The 24,255-nt window shown below is 35.6% G+C and overlaps 2 long non-coding RNA genes across 2 annotated transcripts; one reads left to right on the top strand and one right to left on the bottom strand.

The window, feature by feature from the left end:
* The first annotated feature begins 14,338 nt into the window (after positions 1-14,338).
* Positions 14,339-14,791, top strand: LOC139778822 (uncharacterized). The gene is made up of 2 exons (XR_011719704.1): positions 14,339-14,476; positions 14,576-14,791. It is a non-coding gene; the product is annotated as an uncharacterized lncRNA (long non-coding RNA).
* Positions 14,792-16,448: 1,657 nt separating this feature from the next.
* Positions 16,449-18,540, bottom strand: LOC139778824 (uncharacterized). The gene is made up of 3 exons (XR_011719705.1): positions 18,164-18,540; positions 17,786-17,845; positions 16,449-16,707 (listed from the first exon to the last, which is right to left on the bottom strand). It is a non-coding gene; the product is annotated as an uncharacterized lncRNA (long non-coding RNA).
* Between the last annotated feature and the right edge of the window lie 5,715 nt (positions 18,541-24,255).

Here is a 24,255-nt window from a genome sequence, read left to right as displayed (position 1 = left end):
TTCATTTATTTTTCGATAAGTTAACTAATGGCTAATTGTTTAAGGTCTCTATATTGCTGTGTCAATTTGTAGTTTATAATTTTTTCACCGTGTTCCAAATACTTCTCCCGATTTTCAACCGTGATCAGTTGAATGCTTACCTGCACGATTCTAATGTTTGCAATAATTCATGGGATTTTATATTTATACATTTTTCCATCGCATAATAGTATCATTAAAAATGTAACAATTTCGTGAATTATTATACAGTGAAAAAAAAGCAGTAGATATATTACCGTATTCTCCCCAGCGTGCAATTTATCTTCGTTAATTATTATGCCGTAGTTTCTCATCGATTATTCCCTATGTTAAACGGTGATGAAATAGGCTTCAAAGAAAATTACAATTAGTACAAGAATTGAAGAATTAATCACGTAAATTAATTTACGTAATTACTTTATGTCACACATATTATACGCGAAAATAATAATTATCGAAAGATTATTTAAGAATAACTGTCGCAAGATTTAGTATCTGTTTATTCTTTAACATTATTATGCATTAGCATTACCTCATCATTTACATTGAAATGTTTCGAAAATTAATATTGTTACGTCCGTGCGATTAACATATGTCTTTATAACATACAAATTATCGACCCTCGCAAATTTTCCGTTTTATTTAACGGAATTGAGAAGATTAATGATCTCATATACAATATTCCAGAATAACGTCACAGATTTTGGAGCTGTTTCTTTTATGACTATGACAATTACTTAAACTGATTTGATCACCGGTTAGAAATTATCTCGAAATTAATAATAATATTGGACTGATTTTAATATTTTAGTACTGTTATCTTACAGTCCTATATCAAAAAGTATCATTGATTTTCTCACTTGCCGCTGTTATCCGTCAATATGAATTATGCACTCTCATCCCTTGTAACGCGGTAATGATGGCTAATTTAATATTGCATGTGGCACTGAATAATCACCATCATCAGTTACGAAGTTTGTTCTCTATTCGATTAACGCTTGCATTGAAATAGTGCCTTTTCCGCGCCGCACCGCTTTACGCTTCTGGATGCAAAATACGAAAATAACCCGCACGAAAATATTCCACTTTACACTTTCGTCTTCGTCTCCTGCGACAGATGGGAAAAATTCAATTTCGCCGGATAGTAGGCGGACTATTCGTTGTGTGAGTAGGGGAACAGGTTTACTTTTTAAAGAATAGAGATAGAATATAATTGGAATTACTCTATATTCTATATTAAGCAATTTATGCCCAGCATTGCATGGTTATCTTGTTACCACTGATGACATACTATCTCTGTTGCGGTCAGTAACATGATATGGCGATGTAATTATGACAGGAAGTAGCACTATCTTGTATCCGTCATATGAGAAATTCTTTGAAAAATAATATGTTGAGAATGCAAATAAACAGCGTAGTAGTAAATGATAACAATTAAATATGTTAACATCTTAGTGTAAAAAATTAGCTACATTTTATTAAGAAAAAAGGATACAAAATTGCTACGACATACGTACAGGACTGTGATTACTAAAGAAACATATATTTCGTTAAATATCTGTCAAATAAGAGCATGTTAGCAAAATAACAGAAAACTATAGGCTAACACAAATAGACTAGGGAAGAATACTTTTGAATATAATGAGCATATTACTCTTTCCAGCATATTTAAAGCCGATCAATTATCGCAGCTTCTCTCATATAAAATAAATAGTAATGTGATTTAAGGTATTAACGCATAATTTTCGTATGAGTGGTACAACGAATGCGCTGATAATACTGGTAGTGGTACCAGCTCGACTAACCTAAATATACGCGGTGAGTCGCGCACCTGCCGTACTTAGCCCGCGTATTATATGGGTAAAGCTTTAGCGGCGCATTATTAATTCCAGACGTATATTCCCGCTCGAGCACACGCCTCCCTTCTCCATGGTAGAAACTTTGGACTTGTTAGCAAGTACTTCCGTAACCTTTTCGCGTAAGCAATGTTAAAAAGCACCGCTACACAACTTGTGAGCTTTACCGCCGCGTTAAATATATATAACATGGCGCGATCGTTAAATATACATATCGATCGAAAGTTTATCTTACCGAAAGTTCGAAGTTCCGCTCGCTAATCGACTCGTCGAATTACGTTCGAGGATATTGCTAAATATTAAACTACTGTCGCAAATGGAATTCATCGTGTATAATTCGTCAGGGCCATTTAAACATCTCGTGGCGATAGAGTGGGAGGGATAGAGACAGCGGAAACGGATCAAGCAGATCAAGAGCGCTCGTGGGATTATCGAGGGCGTTCCGAGCATCCCTCGTGAGTGCCGTAAAATCGTGTTCCGTACGTACATCGGAGTGCGCTTCAACTCCTCGCTGTTTCAAACCTCCCCCCCCCCGGTCTACTACCTCCCCGTCTACTACCCCTCCGTCGCTGACACAAAGGCTGCGACCGAGTCCCCGACGCCACTCATCGGTTCGCCACTTCACCGAAGAGCACGCCGCCCCCTTGCTCCGCGTTATTTGCTCTTTCGATTCATTTCCAATGTCTACCCAATTTCCACGAGCTATTGGAGATCTCGTTTGAACAGCCACGAGGATCCCTTCTTGTTTGCCAGAGTAAAAGGTAAATGGAAATATCCGAGGCAGTCGCGCGCTCGCCATAAGCAGGAAAAGGACTGTCTGGAAGAGCGATGAATGTGAGGGGTTTGGATGAAAGCAAGCACGGCGGAGTGGTTGGTTATCTCGCTTTGTACTCCATCGAGCAAAATTCCAATAAACACTCATTTGTCTAAGAATGTTTGGCATCGCGTTATATCTCTTTCTCAAAATTTGTTCGTATATCGATAATTATCGATATATTCACTGAAATATAGTTTTTATAAAAAATTATCAATATTTGCAATTTGAGCCAATATCTTGAATATAAGTGCTTTATTTAAACGAGAGATAAAATAAGATATTGTATTTGTACTGCGTTATCTTCGCTACACGGATTTATTACTCAATTCAGATATAAACTGATAAAATTGTCGAAGGTTGTACTTTCTTGCGCCCGCAACAGAGTGCTGAATACGATAATCTGTGACAACGTTCATAACATACCCGAAGAGCGAAGAAGGTGCTCTTCCCATGCATTATGCATATTTCGGTAACCGGAGACCGCTAGTCTTAACTGCTAGGAAGTTGTAAGGAACACTTTATACCGCTAAAAACAGCCCTAAGTCCTCTGAGTCTCGAGAGTAAGCGGTTAGGTACAGGTATTTTGCTTCGTAAGTGACCGTTCTCCGTAGCTCTGAAGTACTTTAAGCGCTCGTTGTAACAGGAGAGACGAAAGATGAGTCCGACGGGAGCGAGCAACCGTAGAACTCGATTAGTAACGTAGATGTATAAGCGAAGCTGTCGCGGCAGTGAAGTTTGGGCGGCGGAGATGCATTGCGCGACATATTCAAGCGCGACAGAGGTATAGCAACATGCATCGATATATGCATATATATGAAGACACACAGATTTGATATAGGTTTAGGAGAACGCGTGTTGGCATGCACTGCACTTTGAATTGACTACTTGAGGTCTGGGTGACCAAACTGGATGCCTGCCGCAACGTGACCGCACCGTTGATTCAAATTAAGGAGACCGCAGAGCCTTGATCTTTCCTATTAAGTAACACCGTTTGCTCCCGTCGTCGTATGTCAAGAGCGTGTGAACCAAAGTGGATTACGAAGTACAACGATTCAACAAATACGTAATAGGCTATAATAAGATAATAATTATGTTCGTATCCGAACTAGTCGGAGAAATTGTCGGAGGTTTTATAAATTTAATTTTTCTTAATAATGTACGTGCCTCGAAAAGAATTTAATTATTATAAGAAGCAAAGACTAAAAAAGACCGGCCATATTATTACGCACAAATTATTTTAATAATCTCGTAATAATTGTGCCGAGAATATAAAGATCGTATAAAGTTTATGGAAATTTTTTTTCAAGTTTATTGACAAGCGGCGATGCAATATCGAAAGCCTCGAAAAGTAGGCCCCCCTTCGTCTTACGGTATCGTACATCGATTTTGAGGAATTCTCGCAGATTCCCTTACGGCGCTTTTATCCACCCCGGTCTTTCTTCGTCGAAGAACTCGGGCTTATTATACCAACCTCGAAAAAACCAGCGCGCGGCGGTTGATTATAACTATATTTACTCCGGCTGGTACCGCGAAATTATATCGTGTCTTATCACCCAACAACGATATGTCAACCAATCGATCCTGTCGATTCCAGTAATCATCGATCAAGGACGATGTAATGCCTGAAAGATTTTCGAGGGCATCGCGTGCAATGGATACGAATTTTTGCCTTCCGATCGATCAGAAATCTGTTCAAGTTTCTTTTTTAGCCTTTTATCATCGAAACATTGCCCGATCGATACAATTATTTTTCGCTACATAATGTGACTTATAATTATATTTGAACATAATTACTGGAACACAATTACGCGTTAACGATATTTATATATATATATCTATCATATTTATATATTAGAGAAAATAGATTGTATGAAGAATTATAGAATAATATATTTATTGCATTATATATTACAGCAGAACACCAAAAGCAAAGGAAATCTATTACTTCCATTATTTACAATTTGTTCGTCTCAATTATACTATTTGACATAATTACTAAAAGGAGAATTAGTCGTACTTAAACCAAACAAGGTCTTGATTGATTATCCCACCGATCTTATCTGATTGGTCAGTCATGATTTTCCAATTGCTGCGATCGATTGCGTGCGACTAAGGTTCCTTTATGCTTCGAGAGAAGGGTGCGACCCTTCATCCCAACGTCGAACGTTACACGGTAGCTCTGGATCAATCACGGTAAAGGGCAATCGATCATTCTCAAGCACAGGACCATGGTGGTGTTAGCGAAATTTCGGTGCATATAAGTGTCAAATTTCTATGATCGATGCCCGGTAATAATTCGGTCGGGAACGCTAATAGGGAATACATTAGCGTATTAACGCGCGAAATCAAACGACAAAGCTTGATCTTTGCTTTATTGTTAGGTGGAATTTAGTTACAGGGGTAATTAATTAACGTGGATGTACTTGTAATCGTGGAGGATAATTTTTTCCTCTAAAATAAAAAATAAATGATAACTTGCATTACATTTTTTGGAAAATTTTAAATTTACGTAATAAAATTTTTATTTTGCATTAATATTCTTATTATTTTAACTCGAAAGAAGAAAAAACATATAGTACAAATGTAGAGAGATAAAATTATATATAAGTATATTACTTTATTGTATTAATGAATAATATGTAACGCATATGAATATTACAGAATATAATTTTAACTGATGAGTTAATTAAGAACAACCGTAAAATCAATCAATAAAATTGTTAAGATGCTATAAGTTAATAAAATTACGCTTTGAATTACATTATAATTTTATATGTTATTCTAATTTATATACATCAGAAACGTTAAGATCAAATAGAATATGATCAAATAGATTAATGAAGTAATTACGCAAGTGTCAAGTTTGCTCGAGTTATTACGGACCATTTACTTTAAGGATCATTAAAAAAAATAACGTAATATTTACTACTTATTTTATGTACACGTGCTCGCCTTTAGTAATAAAAAAAAAGATTTAATGAACAAAACTTAAACTTAAGAGTCTCATAAATATGATCTGACTTACGAGTTCACCGGCGCGTATACGGTACGACTCACTTTTTAAGCCCGGTTCTTAATTTAAGACCACGGCTCTGGTTACAGTTTCCACACGGAAATCATTTTGCCCAACCACCTGCCACGCCAGCATTAACGCCGCTTTTGCGCAAGTAGCTAGAACGCTCGCCGGAAAATTAATTTAATCCACGTGTCGTCCGGTAGCAAGAGATGCATACAACATGTCGCATAGTTATAAAGAACAGAGAGAGGGAGGAAAGGATGAAGAAAGGTTGAGGATAAGTGGGAGCGAGAAGGAGAGAATTTGTGGGAGCGCCGACGAAAACGCAGTACCGAAAACTTCCCAGCAATTCCCACGCGACGTGGTCGATGCGTTTGCCGTTTCCAACGTTGCACGCTACTAAATTAATTTAATCCGCATATAGCTATACGGCGGAAAACGCGTACATCGTATAATACAATTGCAGATTATGTATCCTGTCGAGAGAACGGGTCCGCGCGTTCGTAATGTTGGGATGAAATAGAGACTCGAAATGCGACGAAAATACGGAAGTCTGATATGTTCGACAAATTTTTCTTGTTTAACGAATATTTGCGGAACTGGTATATGGTAATACTGGGAACTGCCAATGCGTTGGATTGACTTCACGCAGAAAATATCTACACATTAAATGAAAAAGCACAATGTAATAATATTAAAGAATTTACCTTGAATCTTAAAAATACGATTAAAGACACACGATTTTACACGTCCCAACGCAAAAATTCATCTGTTTTTGAGAGAAAGGGCCTGAGCAGAATGGCTGACTTATAATTTCAAGACAATGTTTTATGCTTTAAATCTTTGTTTGTTTAGGAACGCACGATACTGTCTTGTGTCTCAAGTTTTACAAACGTTGACACTTTATACGTATGTTTAAGACTTGAGACACAAGACAGTATTGTGCGTTACGAAAGACAATGCCTTAAAGCATAAAACATTGTCTTAAAATTATAAGTCAGCTATTCTGTTCAGGCCCAAAAGCTTCACGGAAAAAAAAGATTAGCTACTATAGCTAAAACAGGCGTAATATATGGATAACTAACATTTTTTGCAACGAGAGTAACATTTTTTGCAGCGAGAACAAAAGGTTTTGCTACTATTGCTAAACTATAGCTCTCGCTGCAAAAAATATAGCTCTAGCTGCAAAAAATATTAGTTATCCATATTTTACGACTAAATTTAGCTAAATTTTTTTCCGTGTTATTATAAGACAGCTGTTTATGTAATAAATACTTAAAAAACTTAAAAATTGTTTTTATTTATAAGGTTCTTAGATATTTATTCTAATTAGAAGCTTAAGGTGTCCATATATCAGCATCGAATTGCATCGGATATAGCCATCACCTTAGCGCACGGACTTTTGTCCTTTGACATTATAGATTGAGAAGCCGATAGTCGCTGTACATTGGTAAACGAAGAAGTAAGCGGGATGAGAGTTTGGACGGACGTTCCGCTTACCGTAGAACGGCAGTGGCGTTGAACCGCAGAGAACGTCGCCGGTGTACATGTCACCGTGAAACATTTATTAGCGAATACGCCCGGCAAAGCGGTCTACCAGAACGTCTAGCATTCTCGTGCGCGCGACGAAGAACCCGGGGTTGATTAATGGCACCGTTTTGCCAAGGTATTTATAACGAACGGCTCGTTCACGTTCGTTCGACACGCCGAACCGCAAAAGGCCAACTTAGATCGCTGTCGGAGTAAGTTAGCCGATAATCGTCTGAAAAACCCGTATATGCGGAACGATCGCGTTAGTAGAAACAGTGACGATTATATAATTATACGTAGAATGTGGACCTGATAGTCCTGATACATGCCACGCCGCGGTCAGGCACCCTATTTAATTATGCAGAAGTCTAATATCGGAGAATGTATAAGAACATCGATCGCTCAAGTCTTTTTTATATCACGTTGGAAATTAAAAATTCACAGGCACGTTATCTCGTGATATTATATTGGGCACCGGAAAGCACGATATATAGCACTATGCTCTTTGCGCAAATATCGAAGTGTAGTCCCGCATCAAAACCGCAAGCATGATATGAATCGATTTCTTTCGAACGTATATGCGTATCTGGGAATGTGTTGCGCATATACGCACGAATAACGCGGTTGCACGTGCCATTTGAACGCGAGGTACGAGATAAAATGCCGCATTCCTCGGAGTTTGTTTTTGAGAATTGTCGACACGGCGCGGACATAATAATAATGGCAAGCTATCCGTGGCGCGCGATATGCAAGATTCTTTGGGGATATTCATTGAAATATACATGTTGCACTGAATTTTTTAAAAATTTTTGTGATACCTTCCTACGTGGATAAAAAGAAAGGTAACCAACAGTATAAATGCATGCACATACGTACAAAAATTAAGAATACCATTAATAATAGTATTAAAAACATACGTATGCAACAAATCTATTAAACTTCTCTTGTACAGTACACACTTTCTAATTTTTATTTTATCTAATTCGTATTTTTATTTTCAACCTTTTATTTTATATTTAATATTAGTAGATTAACATTTGTTAATAAATTTCTAATAAACTAAAAATATTTTCTAGTATATAACAAAAGTCTTTTATTCAGAAGTAATTGAACATGTTTGTTCTTTTGTTTTTGTAAAAAAAAGAAAACTAAGAATGTAGCGCCACGAAAATATGAAACATTTGTGCCCAAAATTTTACGGTTGCCGAGTATAAGTTCGAAAACGTTTCACGAATTCTAGTTTCAAAGTATGCAACGTGCGCATCGCACACATGAGTCGCATACAAGCCACATTCGATTCAGGTATCATGACCACAACTATGTGATGGAAGCAGCATGTTGCTGGAAACTCGAGATCGCAAGTTTGCTCGTAAAATGTCGGATACGTAATACGATATGGTCCGTAGATAATTTGTGGTGTTGGAGTATATAGGCAGATATCGCCTTTAGCCGTGTTTCTTGTATTGAAAGCTAATCGTAACTTCGATAGCTTTGACCAATGGTCACTTACTTATAATTAACCGCATATAACTTTCTCTTGATTGCTATCTATCTTAAACTTGGGTAAGCATGTATCCAAGTAAGAAAGATAATAAATATGAACTTGCTAAAAGTTTCCAAAATAAATAAATAAAATAGAATATTTCTCTAGAAAAAGAAAACTTTAGTAAAATAATATAAATGATAATGCCGAGGTCTTAAAGTGGGTTGTTTAATTGTATTATACTTATAAATTGTTATTTTGTTAAATTTCGACATCTTATCACACTTATTACGACCGTTTAATGTAATTATTACAAATAAAATAAATCTTTACATATTTATCGCGGAAGAAAGAGCATTAAAACCTATTTTATTGGTCAATTAACATCAGTCAAGTAGCACTTTAATCTAAATGACTTTACATGGACGTGTTATTTAAGTTATTTTTTACCTAATAATGTGTAAAAACATAAAATTAATTAATTAATTAAAATTTATTAGTCTTATTTTCCCTGCACTAATCAAATCTTTTAATTAAAAACTATGTAACTCTAATTTAATGTTATCGACATGTAATAATTTTTTAAATCAAAAGTCTTTTTAATAGACATCAGACAGATAATATTGGCAATATTCCATTTTCAGATTTTTCTTATCTTATGAATAAAATTACTAAACATTACATATTCGGAAATGACTTTTAGATGAATTTTTAATCATATAGAAAATATGCAATGCACAATACAAATATTATAATATATAATAAAATATTTTTAATTTTTTATTTCAAATGTAAAGATAATAGTAAGTTGCACATAAAAAACCATTCTTCTTTACATTAATGATTAATTTGTCAAATGAAATAATATTTGAAAGGATTATAAAATTATTGAAATTTACATTACAGAAAAATATCGTTCTACAGCCAAGAAAAGCAATTACTCATTTTATTTTATTTGGTTTGAGTAATAGTTTTCTTCAACAAAGAATATTTTCTTAATATTAGTTTTAAGATATACTTATCATAAGTATTAGAAAAGCTTATCATCATGTGCTTAAAAGAAGAATTTATTCTTCTTTCAAGTATATTCTGAAACTTTATCTAAGAAAAGCAACATAAGCTTGATTTGAATATTTACTGATTCTTTAGGTAAGAATATGAAATACTTGGCTGTATAGAACATTCTTCTAGGTTAGGAGGTTTTCGTGCGCGGTCCGGAGGGGTACAGTTTAGAATATTAAAATTCCTGTCATCAGGTGGACTCGAACTCGGTTTCTCGTGGTTATGAGTCTGATACTTTATTACTAGGCCACATCTCTGATTATATTCTTAGTGCTGCAGTATCTAGTTTTGACAGAAGTGATTCATTGATTTCAAGTATATTCTGTAAACTTTATCTAAGAAAAGCCACATAAGCTTGATTTGAATATTTACTGATTCTTTAGGTAAGAATATGAAATACTTGAAATCAATGAATCACTTCTGTGAAAACTAGATACTGCAGCACTAAGAATATAATCAGAGATGTGGCCTAGTGATAAAGTGTCAGACTCATAACCACGAGGAACCGGGTTCGAGTCCACCTGAGGACAGGAATTTTTATATTCTAAACTGTACCCCTCCCCGCACCGCGCACGAAAACCTCTTAACCTACATTCCACTTAGGAACTAAAGAATTAAAGAAAATTAAATAAATAAAAATAATATTAATTGTAATCATCAAGAATACAAATTCTTTTTTGAAGTAAACGATTATTCTAAATAAATAAAATTTTTACTTGATTCAAATAACGGATAAACTTCTCTCAAGAAAATGTGATATCTTTATTGAAGTATATGCTTCTCTTCCGTGGACTCTATATTGTAAGTAAACAGAATGTTCGTATTAATTTAATATTCTTGTTTCAAGTACTAAACTTGCTAAGATCTAGAAAATGTTTTGAGTAAATGTGATACTTATGACGACTTTATGGTAGATTTGCTCATATATGAACTTATCAAATACTTGAAGCAAGTAATATTAACTTGTAGGTAGTATATATTTTTCTATGTTTACCTTTTTATTAGCTGATGGATGTATTACATTCACACATTTTTTATGTTAGTTGTAAATGTAATATTTAGAATACAAACATTAATTCTAAGTAATATGATCAGGTCATTTAATATTTACAATTGATTGATGATTTACAATTACTTTCTCTTGACGGAGCTTTTAAAATTAGAAGCAATGTGTTCAGACTTATCGAGAAAATATATGATGTTGTATTTCGTGCGAAATAAATTCTCTCCATAAATCTTTAAGAATGTTAGTATGAAAACACTACGGTCGACTTCATGAAACCGGATGTCATCATATCATTTGTGACCTACTTTCTCTTCCATCTCGCGATCAAAACAAGCGTCATCCCGTATTTCTCTCCAGAGGAACTTCTTTATTCCAATTTGTGAAGCGCATGAAGGATGCGATTGCAGTTTTTTTTAACAAAAACACTGTAACTACATTTTGAGATTCTTCCTCTAACCATAAATTATAATTTGATGCATTTTTCTATTCATTCACATTCGTCGTTTATCTGTTCATGGTTCGCACTAGATGATTAATACTCGCTCACACAAAAGTGCAGAAAGCGGAAGGGCAGTCTCATTATTATCAATACTACAATCAATTTTATATTTTTCATAATGGCAGAACATAATAATGACTGACAAAAAATTAAATATAATTGAGATTTTGTTAAAATTACTGCACGGAAAGGACGGTTTTGCTGAAGTATCTAAAAATTTAGCCAGATACAGATTTGAAAATAATTTTGTTGCACCATTGAAATAATTACGTATAACACTCAAACTGATTGCTAAAATGTCAAAACTTTTTATAGCATTATCATATCGTACTTCAGCGACCTAGCTACTATAATTATTTTGATGGTGCAACAAAATTATTTTCAGATCTGTATCCAGCTAAATTTTTAGATACTTCAGCAAAACTGTTCTTTCCGTGTGTTAAAGAATATATAAAGTGACCTATTTATGCTGATTTAATTCTCTCTGTGAGAAAATTTGTCGCGCTTTTTGTATAAATAAAAAATTCGGATTAATTCGAAATAAATAAAGCACAATTACCATGTTCAATTCGAGCCGAATCGATCGTTGTCGAGGTACGCTGCGTCCGTCGCGCCGGTTCAATGATCTCACGAACCGCTCCGCAAATTCTTTCCCTTCGCTCTCCTCATCCTCGGCGCTCGCCCTTCTTTTATTTCGCACGCGGATCAAGATAAATCGCTTCGATAGCGATTACGAGGGGTACCGGGGTCGACATGGTCATAGAGCACGTCTGATGCAAGTCGAGTGTCCGTTGAGCTCTTGTGGGTACAACGAACGCTTCGCGGTTCCTTCGGTGTCCCTTCGAGCCAATCGGATACGTCGTGTGGGATGCGGTGGATGCCGTCGCTCCTGAATTCGATGTGCCGCCGATCGTTTGTACCCTTACTCAGGAATTTTTGTAATCTCCGGCGAATCTTTATCGTTTCGGAAACGCGGATCGAAAGCACCACCTGGAGCGTGACCGCGAAGCCCTCGGAGATACCGTGAGATTCTTGTACCTTGTACCTTTGAAATTCCGATGGAATGCTTTCATGCGAACGCGTCGTCGACGCTAACAGGAACCTCTTTAAAATTGCTCCCGATTCGTGAATTAAATCAGACTTATTAAATATTATATGAATGAGCAAAGGGGATGGATAAAAGTTGGAGTGCATAGCTTATTTAAAACTTGTAAAATTCCTCTCTTTGCAATTTCTGGAATGTGCTTTAAAAGCGTGTATACCCATTCTTAGGAATCTTTTTAATTATGAAGCGATTAAACATGCGAGTAAGTAAAATGCAGCGAAAGTAATAAGAAAGAAACGAGACTCGTGAATTTTAAGATACCTGATATTTATTACGTATAACGATGTTTATTATTAAAATTGGCTTTAAGAAATTTCTTAAATTATTGCATGGATGTAATCAACATAGTTGCAATTAGCGTATTTTTTGATAAACATAAATGCGTTTGTTACAAAATGATTATTATAAATTCACAAATCACGATTCAATATAATTTAAAGAGAAAAAATTACAATCTACAATAGTTTTAATCCTGCCGCACAGAAATGTTTCTAAATATTTTATTTTTCTAAATTGCAATCTTTTATCTTTATTATAATAATGTATATATGCATATATTACTCTCTAAAGATAAATTGTTCTATAAAAGTCGTAAGTTACAATATTTTTAATAGTTTCTAGACTCAAAAATTTCTTTATTATTGTTAAATCTATATTTATGTATAGTTTAACACTTATTATAGTTTAACAGATTTTGGAGAATTATCAACGTATTTGTAGGGTATGAATAATTTTTATTAAAAAATATAAATATATTATATGGGAATATAGATTTTTAACCGCGCACACACAAGTACACATGTACCTACATATTCTGAATTTCGGTAAATATATAATCCTGACATCTTTCTGTAAAATTTTTACAGAAAAGTCGAAAATATTGTTCTGCTTGAGGCTGCAATAAAAAAAAGAATACATTATTTTTTCTTACATTATAATTATATTTTCTCTTTTGCTATCTCTCGTTTAGTAATAATTTTGAAAAAGAGATATATACGTACCTCGTATTCTCATCGTAAAACTTCTCTTAGCCAACATAAAGCTTCTTGAGATGCTTCTGTGACTCGATGAGTTTCTTAAGACCCTCGTCGACCTGGGACTTTGAACTCGTCTAATTAGTCATTGTAGCTTTTCGTTGTACTTTCGTGTAATCGACTCCCGCTACAATTCTTGTGAATTCTTGACAACCCTTTCCATTTCTGCGAGACATTTCAGTAAATAATATCTCCTAAGAGTTTTAAAAAGAAAGAAATAATAATTAAGAAGTTTAAAATAGTACTCTGTTGTCTTTATTTATCACATAAAATGTTTTATAACCTGATAACGTATGTAGTTTAATTATTGGTCAATATATAATCAATAAAGTATTAAATTTTTACTATCCGCGAACTTTTACAGGTTTCTTTATATATCACATTTAAAAATAAGTAGTAAAAGATAATTTCAGTTTTCTTCTCTTTTAACCCTTGGCTGGCACTGTAGTGTATTAAACGACCCAGCCTAGTTCAGCTCTAATTTAAGCCCCCCCTATAGTACGAAAATGGTAGGGGAGACCGGGGCTAAAACGTCTACGGGGTAAATACGTCTAATCAAATATCTCGGAACCTGTATATTGTGCGAACTCGCTATTAACATTGTAAACGCTGCTTATAGTACCCATGTGACCAACGGAGTTTCGGCAGGTTACCTGCCGTGTTATGATTTTTACGAGGGCAAACGTGTTTTCGAAAGGTAAAAGTTACATTTTCTGCGCGTGGAAATTTTGTAATATCTGCAATAATATTTGCTCTCCAAATCTCGAGGTACGTGATTATAAAGAGTAATGCATGCTGAACACGAATCCAGTGTAGTTTTTTCATTATCGTTGATGTCTAATATTTCGTGGGCGATCAAACCTGAAACTTGTGTTTGGGGCTAATCGGTCAGTAAGCAGTCCGGGTGCATTTCCAAGGCATTTTCGGGCTCACTGCATATGGAATATGGATGAGACGGGAATTACAACCGTTCAGACACCGAATAGAGTCATCGGACGTCGAGGAGTGAAACAAGTCGGGCGAGTGACTTCTGCGGAAAGAGGAACCCTCGTAACTATTTTTTAATAATGTTTCGCATAAAAATTTTAAATAAATTTTTATATTTTTCTCTTAAAAAACAATTATTGCATGTATCCTATTATTTTTTAGGATTAGATGTACGTATATGTATTGAAAATGCAGTGCAGACTGTTATACCCCGGCATTTTTGAGATTTCAATTTTTCCACCGTTGTCGTTTTTGCTCTATACCGGTTAAACAAAGCGACGTAGACAAAAATTTCCTATATAAATTTTGTAGCTAAAGGTTCACTCTTTACAGTGGTATACCACTTTTAACTACAATTATTTATTTTGTTGTTAAAAATCGGCACCGAAAAAAAACGGACTGTTTAGCCCCGGTCTCCCCTACTAAAAAATGGAAGAGTTAAAATATAAGACTTGTGAATTTTTGAGTGAAAACAGTCATTTTTTCGTTTTCTTTTACGTTCTCCAATTTTTTTCATACTTAATATTACATTTTATTAAAATAACCTATGATACATTTGTTAAAACAACATTCGAAGACTATCTTGGAATTTTTTTAAGTAAAAAAAATCAATAGCTTCCTCGCAGCAAGCACTTTAGTGGTGGGGTCTGAAACGGCCCCAGTGTGCCAGCTATGTGATTCTGGTGAAATGTGCCAGCTAAGAATTAAAATAATCTTCTCGCATTATTATACCATGCCAATAGAGTCAAAGTTATATCTTTTTAAAAAGTGTCGATAGTCTTCCGACAAATCCTACGCGTGATTGTGAATAAAATAAAAAAAGAAACTGTGAAAGCTCAAGACGAAGCGGGACATGCGAGCACGAATTTATGAGTCGTCGACGCTTGTAACGTTATTTATGTCACGACATCGGCATGGAAGAACGTCAACTTGTCTATTATGCCTGTCATACTTCGACATTTGACAATACTGAAATGCATTTTCTATCTTTCTATTCTTACTCCGAAGAATGTCAATGAAAAACGATCCGACACCCCTCACTTTGGTATAGGAATAGCTGTTTCATGTTTCGCGAAAAAAGATACTAAAATCATTTTGATGTGCTGATTTCCTTTATCGCGCATAAAAGCGATATGTAAATATAAGCATGCAAAGATCAAGTTTTTTCTTAGAACGCAAAAATGTAACTAATTGAAATGATCTATGTGCTGCATTAGTTCTGTGCATTTAATAAACAAAGTTTAACAGATTGATTAAAATCTATCATGTTGCGATATCTCCATCAGGCGATATTAATAGGTTTTTAATCATCTTTATATATTATTACGTGTCGATTAGAAACATATCTCCAAACTGTTGTAAAACATGTGTAATCCACTTTGTCAGTAGGTAATAATTTGATTGTGGTGAGCTCGAAAGTTAGTCAAGTGTATATACGAAAGCGCGAGTGGAAATTGCGGCTGGAAAAAGCTCGTGTATTTCGTATTGCGGATTTTGTACTCGGTGATTAAGTGCCGTCGGGACTGTTTTAATAACGACGCGAAAATGCTCCACCCATGCGGAAGTGAGACTTCGTACCTCTCCGAAACGTAAATCTGCGAATGGACTCTATATTTTAGCTGAGATTCTTACAAATTAAAAGAATTGATTTGATTGTGAGTTATTTACAATATTAGTATTGGTCGTTAAGATGTTAACATATAATCTATGTTAACATAATCTGTGTTAAGTCTGACTAATCCTAATTTAAATAATTGATTAACTTTCTTTAACTATTATAATGTGTTAAATATAAATCGCATATATTTGTAAAATCTTTTTTATGAACTTAAAGACATCGAAATGAAACGATCTTATGAAATAATATTAATTGTCCATTTATAATTGCTAAAGTCATGCTATATTTATTAAAACATTTTATAATATATAATATAATATAATATAACATGATATAATATATAACATGTTAGAATAATTATAATATTTCAAATAAAGAGATAAGATCCAAATTTACCTTCTTTTATTTTGAAAAAATAGGCGACCTATATTATTATTTGATCGTTAATCTTAAATACCCTCTTTATAAAAGGTTTGATTGAACATGATCCTTCCAATTGTCGAATACCTTAGAGTTAGTTAACGAGTTTTGAGTTAAATAAATTTAAGCCCAGGCGTCTTTCACTGTTGCTCAAGAATCGCATTCTTCGCTTTCCATTATCCAGAGGTGTAAAGCCTCATATCTTGGCGATCTTCCAATTGCAGTTGCCAACCATATACATCTGTGTCCTAGTCTCCTAATTGATTCAATAATGCAAGTTATAGTTGATAAAAACTGAGTGATTCTTTTCTTATTAAGATTTTAATTTATTCATCAAACTATAAAATTGATATTACGCTACTAAAATTCTGTTCGTTTTAATAATAACCGCACTTTTGTGGACAGACATTAATTTTGATTTGTATTTTGATTGCAGATTTAACTATATTTTTTATTTGTTTTTTAATTTTGTATGTGATTATGTACAAAATAATAATAGTATAATAATTTAGACACTTCTCAATAATATATCAACGACTGTAGTAATTTTAATATGTATACAAAGGGGTAAAATATCTTTGTATTCAATTTATATATTATGGCAAATATCCTTTCTTTAACGATTTCCTCAATAAAACTCGCATAGCTATATAACAACCAAGAAATTATCTTCAACTCACAATCAGTTAAATGAATGACATTTCAATTTATAAATCTACAAATAATTTTAAACGTGAATTGAACAGACAATAACAAAATGGACGGTACATATATGTAAACTGACATGTCCGATCATCTTTTATCATATGAAACGCGAAAGTTGAATGAGAGTTTCATGTCTCCAACGTGCGGTCTCGGGCCAACAGGTTGGATAGTCTCTTGCAGTCGTGTAATGTGAGGAATGGAGGCAGGCGAACGACCTGTGCCAAATTTAAATTCGTCGCGTGCGTTTGCGATATCCGCCACTGATTGTTTTCAGTCTTCCATGAGCTTTCTCGCGAGCTCAAATAATGACTAATTGAATAGCCGCGTTTAATAAAATCACTAAAGAATAATTTATTCGGTACAAGTTTTATGCAAAAATTTCGTATAATATTTCATTCATTTTGAACGTACCGAACTAGTTCATTAAGCTTTTGCTCGAAATATCAAATAAAGATTATTCGCTTTTTGAATATAAATTATTATCACACAACAGGTTGGATGATTTGGTTACATAATTACAGATGGCATCATAATCAAATTAAAATTTATCGTATTTTCTTCCGGACGATGTTTCTCCTCATTCAGTGTTTATAATTTATATCAACATTGTTCGTTCTGATAATACTCACAGACATTAATTGAGAAGGTATCATTAGACCCTTGATGACTGCACTTTAGTTGAGATAAGTCTGAAATAATTTGTTACATTTTATTACTGCGTTCTGTGATACATAATCTTTATATTTATATTTTCTAAATTGATAAAACACGAATATTCTTTAAGATCCGAATCTTCACTATTCTCAGAACATTGTAAAATAATAACAAATGTTGGTAATTACGAAGAAATAATATTTTAATTATACAACAACAATCTGAAAATATTTTCTTTTATATTTAGAGGAAAGAGATGAATTCTATTCTGTGTATGTTTCACATTTTAATCTGTACCGCCTGATGATGGCTCTTGATTCGACAAAGTAACTCTTTCAACTCTGCTTACTCACAGTTACAATGATTGAAATCTGACTGGAATAACGACCGTCCCTTGGCATAACGGACTTTTTCAGTCGGGCAATTTCATCCCACACGTATCTCAGGGTCCGAGGTTTTTTTCCCTTCCGCTACAAATGCGAAATTAAATTTGATTCTCGACTTGTTCCACTGTTTTCCCCCAGTGTCATTCGCACGGCTCCCCAATCGTATCCTAATTGAATAATGTATGTCGAACGGTTCGTTTTACTTGGGTTGTGTGACGCACCACTGATCTCGAATGCGCAGCGCTGTAAAACAAAACGCACTGCTTTATGTCGTATATTTACTAATTGCAAAGATGAATATTTGTGCTGCCGTTACCGCGCGGGAATTAAGTCTCCAAATAAAATTATTTTACCGAATGATTACTGCATTAATAAGTGAATGTACATGTATATTCACTTATTAACGTATATGTTCCAATTAAACCAAATCTAACGAATATAAATTTGCTGAACATTAATAAAATCGAATTAAACTGTACACAGTGTTGTTCTTTCAGCTTCTGCCATTAAATTAAATGTAATCCGTGATGTGACAGTCAAAGCTATTTACGCGAATTTGAAGACTTAATGACTTTAGGCGCCTCGGTCAATGAGAAGATTATCTTTTAATAGGACGACCGGGGCACGGCAGCGGTTGAATTCTGCTCGACTCCAAGATGAATTCGCATCCGACGGAAACCGTATATAAGACATAGAAGCCAACCAAGGCAACTTGCGTCGCACATCGCATTGTATCAACTAACTTTACGAGCCAACGACCCCGTGTCGACGAGACACCTTGTTAATCATTTATCGTATCTTTGTTAGATCGTGATGAAATTGCTAAACTCTATGATCGCTAGCGGAAAGTTTCTTTCGCAAGTTTCATCCTTCTCGCCTCCTCAATTAGACACCAGGATATTAATATATCTAATTTCCATGCAGTAATAAGGCCTAATTTATTTCAGAACGAAATATACGCGCATATTGTATAAAATACGATCCTAATATTTATATACATTAGAATGTGGACGTACATTTTATTAATGCCATTTGACGTTTATGAAAATACAACGTTGGTATTCTGCATTATCTTTGCATGAAAATCTCAGTGGCGTGCGGTAATAATGAATTGTAGCTTGATTACCGATAATATTCGATTCACGCCGTTATCATGTGTGATTATTTCGTTAAAAATTCGATACTCGTACGCACTGGAAATTATAAGCTAATTAGCGACGCATACACGGTTGTTTGCGTAATTTTGATACCAGTTTAATATTGTGCAATGTAATAACCACATAAACTGTCACTAACGATATTAACGCCAATCAGAACAATGGCATTTAACGAAATCGCTATTATACAGCCGATAATGAGATATCAATATAACGTTATTGTTATAAAGTATGCGCATGCTATCGACAACATATATATATAGTATCCCAAATCTGTCGAATTATTTTTGAACGAGTGAAATAACGCGCGGGCTCCGCTGTATACATAAATCCCCGTGGCTTGAAGCGGCAGATATATGTCTCGAGCGGCGCTACTCGATGCACGAAGTGGGAAGTCCTTGACTTAATCGTGCGACGTAAGTTAGTGGCCACGGATGTTGGTGACTTCGGTACTACCACCACTGACAAAGCCTGGCCCTTGATATCTCGGAGGTACCGAAGGAACCGTAGGACACCCTGCAAGTACAGCCTCGAGGCGCTTGGACGAACCGCGATAAACACGCGGTATCCTGGGATTAACACGTTGCCCGCATTGTCTTCGGTCATCCCGTTTTCCCTGTGTGCAGCGCGCGCGCACAAGTCTACGCGCGCGCTCACATCTATTTACGGACAGGCATAAATATGTAACGCCAGAGCAGAGCGGTGACGAGAGGATCGTTAATTACAATTCCGCATTTATCTGGGGCTTAATTGTCGTGTCGGTCAACGTCGTAAAAACTTATAATTCTGCCTAATGGCTGATTTAATTATAATAGCTCGCCACATTTGGATAGTCGCGCGAAATGAGAAATTGTTTCGCGGTCCTATCTCGCTCTCTATTCTTGTACACGAGATCGATGCGATTATGCGAATATAAAATAAGTGGCGGAGAGGCTTGTTTGCCTGAAACTTTATTTTTAAATATCCACTTTGCCGCATATCTAACGAGACCTCTCGAATCGAGAAGGGCGCAATTAGCATTGCTTTAGATTTCCGCCCGACTACTCCGATTCGCCTTTGCCATGAAGTCGGACTGGTTTCTGATCTTATAACGATAATTGGGTAATGAGTTGGCAAACTAAGTAGACATACCTCCGGGCTAAAGTCTCAGGCTGCATCAATGGGGGAGTGAGGCGGAATCAAACCTAGGAGTTTAGGTATGATTTGCTAGTATGCACCACCGATCCTGCTCAGGAACCGGCTGGACTCTCTTCCTCCCCCTCTCTCTCTCCCGCTCGCTCTCCTTCCTTTCCTTCCTCCGTCTCTCTCCCTCTCTCTCTCTATCTGCCTCTCTTTCTCAGCTGTTTCCGTTTGCGCTAGTTAGAGAAGCGGTACGTTCGCTTACGAAAGCAAACTTCCATTGGAGCTTCTGCAGACTTGCACGCCGTGACGGGTTTCTGAGGAGGGACGAGGCGGGACGGAGCGAGATACGAAACGGCGAGGAAGGCGCAAAGAGAGATTGACTGTGGAAATTTCAAACGTACCTAGGGTAGGGGGAGCGAGAAGGTCTCGCCTCGTATTCCCCAGCGAACTTTAAATATTTGAGATGCCGTATATTTCCGACGTTTTATATAACGTCCATAAAACATGCAAACGCACTGAGTAAATTACGAAGTACGCCGGGAACAAATGCTTGGATACGTCACGCAAGCAGTGAACTCGCAAGAGAAGGGATTATAGTAAAAGTTACATAAAAAAAAAGCTACAACTTCCTGCAAGTGGAAACTACAGTACGCAAGACCGGTCAACAATTATTCGTTTCTTATGAGTTTCGTATCAGTTTCAAAGAACTGTCCATGTCTTCTTATTCGCTACAGCTACAGCGCAAATCGATATTGTATCAAAATTAGCTAACTTTGAAGTCATTAATTAAAAATAAATTAGATCTCTGATTCTTAAGTACTTACACACATAATGACGAAGCAAATACATGTGTAAACAATCTCTATTATACGTCTATTATATCTCTATTGTATTTGTTCTAATTTCAAGAAATAAAAAAAGCTACCTTATAAAATAAGTACGCGTGTCTTTCCAGAAAATGCTTCTAATTTCTATCTTATTAAGTCCTAGAAGGCCCTTACGCATTTTTATGTTTTAAATTCTTGTAACGCGGGTTGTGATCAAAATTTTTCAACCGCAATTGCTATTTAGAGGTAAAAAGAGTTATTTTTTCTGAAAATCTAGTCGATGATGGGATGGGATATCTGGAAAAAATATATATATAAAATTTGAAAATGCAGCTAAAAAAGTAAGCAATCCCTGCCTTTTTACTGACAAACAAATTGATTCAACTAATAAATAATTTCGTCCAGTTTTTTAAATAAACTTCTTAATATAGATCATTCAAATAATAATTATATCGATTTATTCTACTCAAAAAGGTAAACGAAATAATTTATTAATTGAATACATTTCAGTAAACAAGCAGAGGTTACTTTTTTATCTCCACTTTCAATCTTTATATCTTTTTTATTTTTAAATATCTAACTTTATATTGCTGACTAGATTTTCGGAAAGAGCAATTCCTTTTTACCTCTAAATATCAACTGTGGTCTAAAATTTTAATTATAGGATCTGATTGTAAGTTATACAAGGACTTAAAACAGAAAAACGCGTAGCAACCTCCTTAGGAAGACTTAATGGGTTAAATTTAATTGCGTGTATTATAAATATTATTATATCGAAAGATAAGCAAACCTATGAAAATCACGATATCTTTTTTCTTTTTAAATAAAAAATGTATTCCTCTCTCTCTCTCTCTCTCTTCTCTTTATTGAACTTTACTCCAAATATTAAATACAAAAATTTTGATAAAATCATAGTTTATAACTTTGCATAATAATATAATCTTATACAACTGAGAATTTAGCACAGTAATAAAATTGAATCTAAAGATATCTAGCGTGAGTAATACACCTATCAAATATATTAATTTATATTCTAAAAATGTTTAAATATCGGACGATCAAAACGACATATCTCCGAACCGAGTCGTATATCTTGCCCTCAAAGGTGGAATCGCCGATAATCGAGATCCAAAGAGCGTTATAGTTGGCTTTAATGCCGGGTATTCAGAGGCGAGGTACAGTGTGCCCCGACACTCGATTTGGGCAGGTTCCAAGGTCCCCGCCGCCGCCGCCGCCTCTCCGTGTATATATACGTATATCAGGCGCACCCGTGCATGCATATATATACGAATTTACACACGTGCTGGGCATTCGGGACGGTAACCACCGGTGTGCCCCAGGCCCCCACCTTGACGTGTTCATGCACCGGTCCTCTCGTAAACTCCTGGAGTGCTCCCGCCTCGCCGCCTTCTTGGCAATCGTCCTTCCTCTCTGCCACCCCTATTTGTTACCCCCTTCGTAAAACCTCGGACGAAGTGGAAGATTGGTTGAACCACCCGCTAACCTTTCGACGTCTCGCTCTTACTCTCGCGTCTCTTATTTCACTCTCCTTACTTGTTCTTTTCTTCTTCTTCATCTTCTTCCGTAGTAGCGCGCGATTCTCCTTCGCTTCGTCGTGGCGGATCTCCGTGTGCCTCATTGAACTCGATGCGCCAAGAGATACGACCTTTACGATCGGCGACCGCTTATCCTTCGGGAATAATAAGATCAAAAGAGAGCGGGGTTCTCTCTGCATCCCAGCGAAGAAGCTCTCGAAGAACGGTTATATACGTCGTTTCAAGCACAGAACGTATGAACGGGAAATCATGAACGAATAATTAAATAAAGAACAAAAGCTCGAGGCAAATGTTTGAAATGTTTAGGAATACATGATGACAAGAATGGAATTTTTTAATTTTCTTGTTATTGAATTTTTAATATGCTATTATTAAGTTTAAAAATCATTAAATTATTAAACTAATAGAAAGGTAAAATAAAAATTGTACATTTTTATGTACACACCTTCGTATGATATTATCCTGAGAAATTCTCTAAAGCCTTTTATTTATTTTTGTATATAAATTTATCATTTTGCGCGATAAAGATAAGAGAGATATTACTAATTAGTTTAAACGATTTATCGGTCAGGACAGTGCAAGGTTTAAAAAGTCATCCATAAGGCAGTTCTACATTCCAACATTTCTTTATGACATTGCACCATTTTGGCACGTAATATCAATGATTAATGGAAAAGCAACCGTATGTTCTTTCAAATGTATGATAAGACCGGAAGAAGGAAGAAATAGACTCGCGTTGTGTTTACCGAAGGCTCGAGAAACGGATGCAATATCCATTATTTTTGCTACAGCTTCGCAATTGGGTGGGTGGTCTGACGTGTTCGCGTACGTGTCCATTCGCGACGCATATTTGCCTGACTTTAAGATACTTCCATCGGTCCAATTTTTCGCAAGAATGTGACACGTAGCAATCTTGGTAACCTCGGGGCCGTGCCGCGCAATTTATTGGCCACCGAGTGTAGCTTCGACGATTTATCTTCTCCCTCCGTTCCTCTTTTCTTCTCTCGCCATCACACGCGCTGTCCTCTCTCCTTCTCTCTCTCTCTCTCTTTTGCCCCTTTCTCTTTTTTTCTCTCTTTCCCTCTGTCTTCTTCTCTCCTTCTTTCGCCCTTTGCATCCTTTTTCCTGTGCCGTTTCTTCTCTTTCCGTCTCGCTCTCTTTTTTCTATCTCGACCATCGCTTACGATCGAGTTGAATCAACGTTGGAACGCGTACCTCTACCTGTACCTGAACTTCGATATCTCGAACTTTCTGCCACGATATTTTGCAGTATCGACAGTTATCGTGCTACAAACTCGCGGCCTTGTGAATAATTTAAAGCGCAATATTTCGTAGAATTCGTTCTACCTAATTTGCTGTTTTAGTAATGAAGTGAAGCGAAATCGTGTCGTTCGATT

Source organism: Temnothorax nylanderi, unplaced genomic scaffold, assembly GCF_030848795.1.
Source record: "Temnothorax nylanderi isolate EJ_2023f unplaced genomic scaffold, tnyl_v1.0 TNYL_tig0197_pilon, whole genome shotgun sequence".
Taxonomy (NCBI): Eukaryota; Metazoa; Arthropoda; class Insecta; order Hymenoptera; family Formicidae; genus Temnothorax; species Temnothorax nylanderi.
Note: the sequence above shows the minus strand (reverse complement) of the source record. Positions and strands in the feature narration are given on the sequence as shown.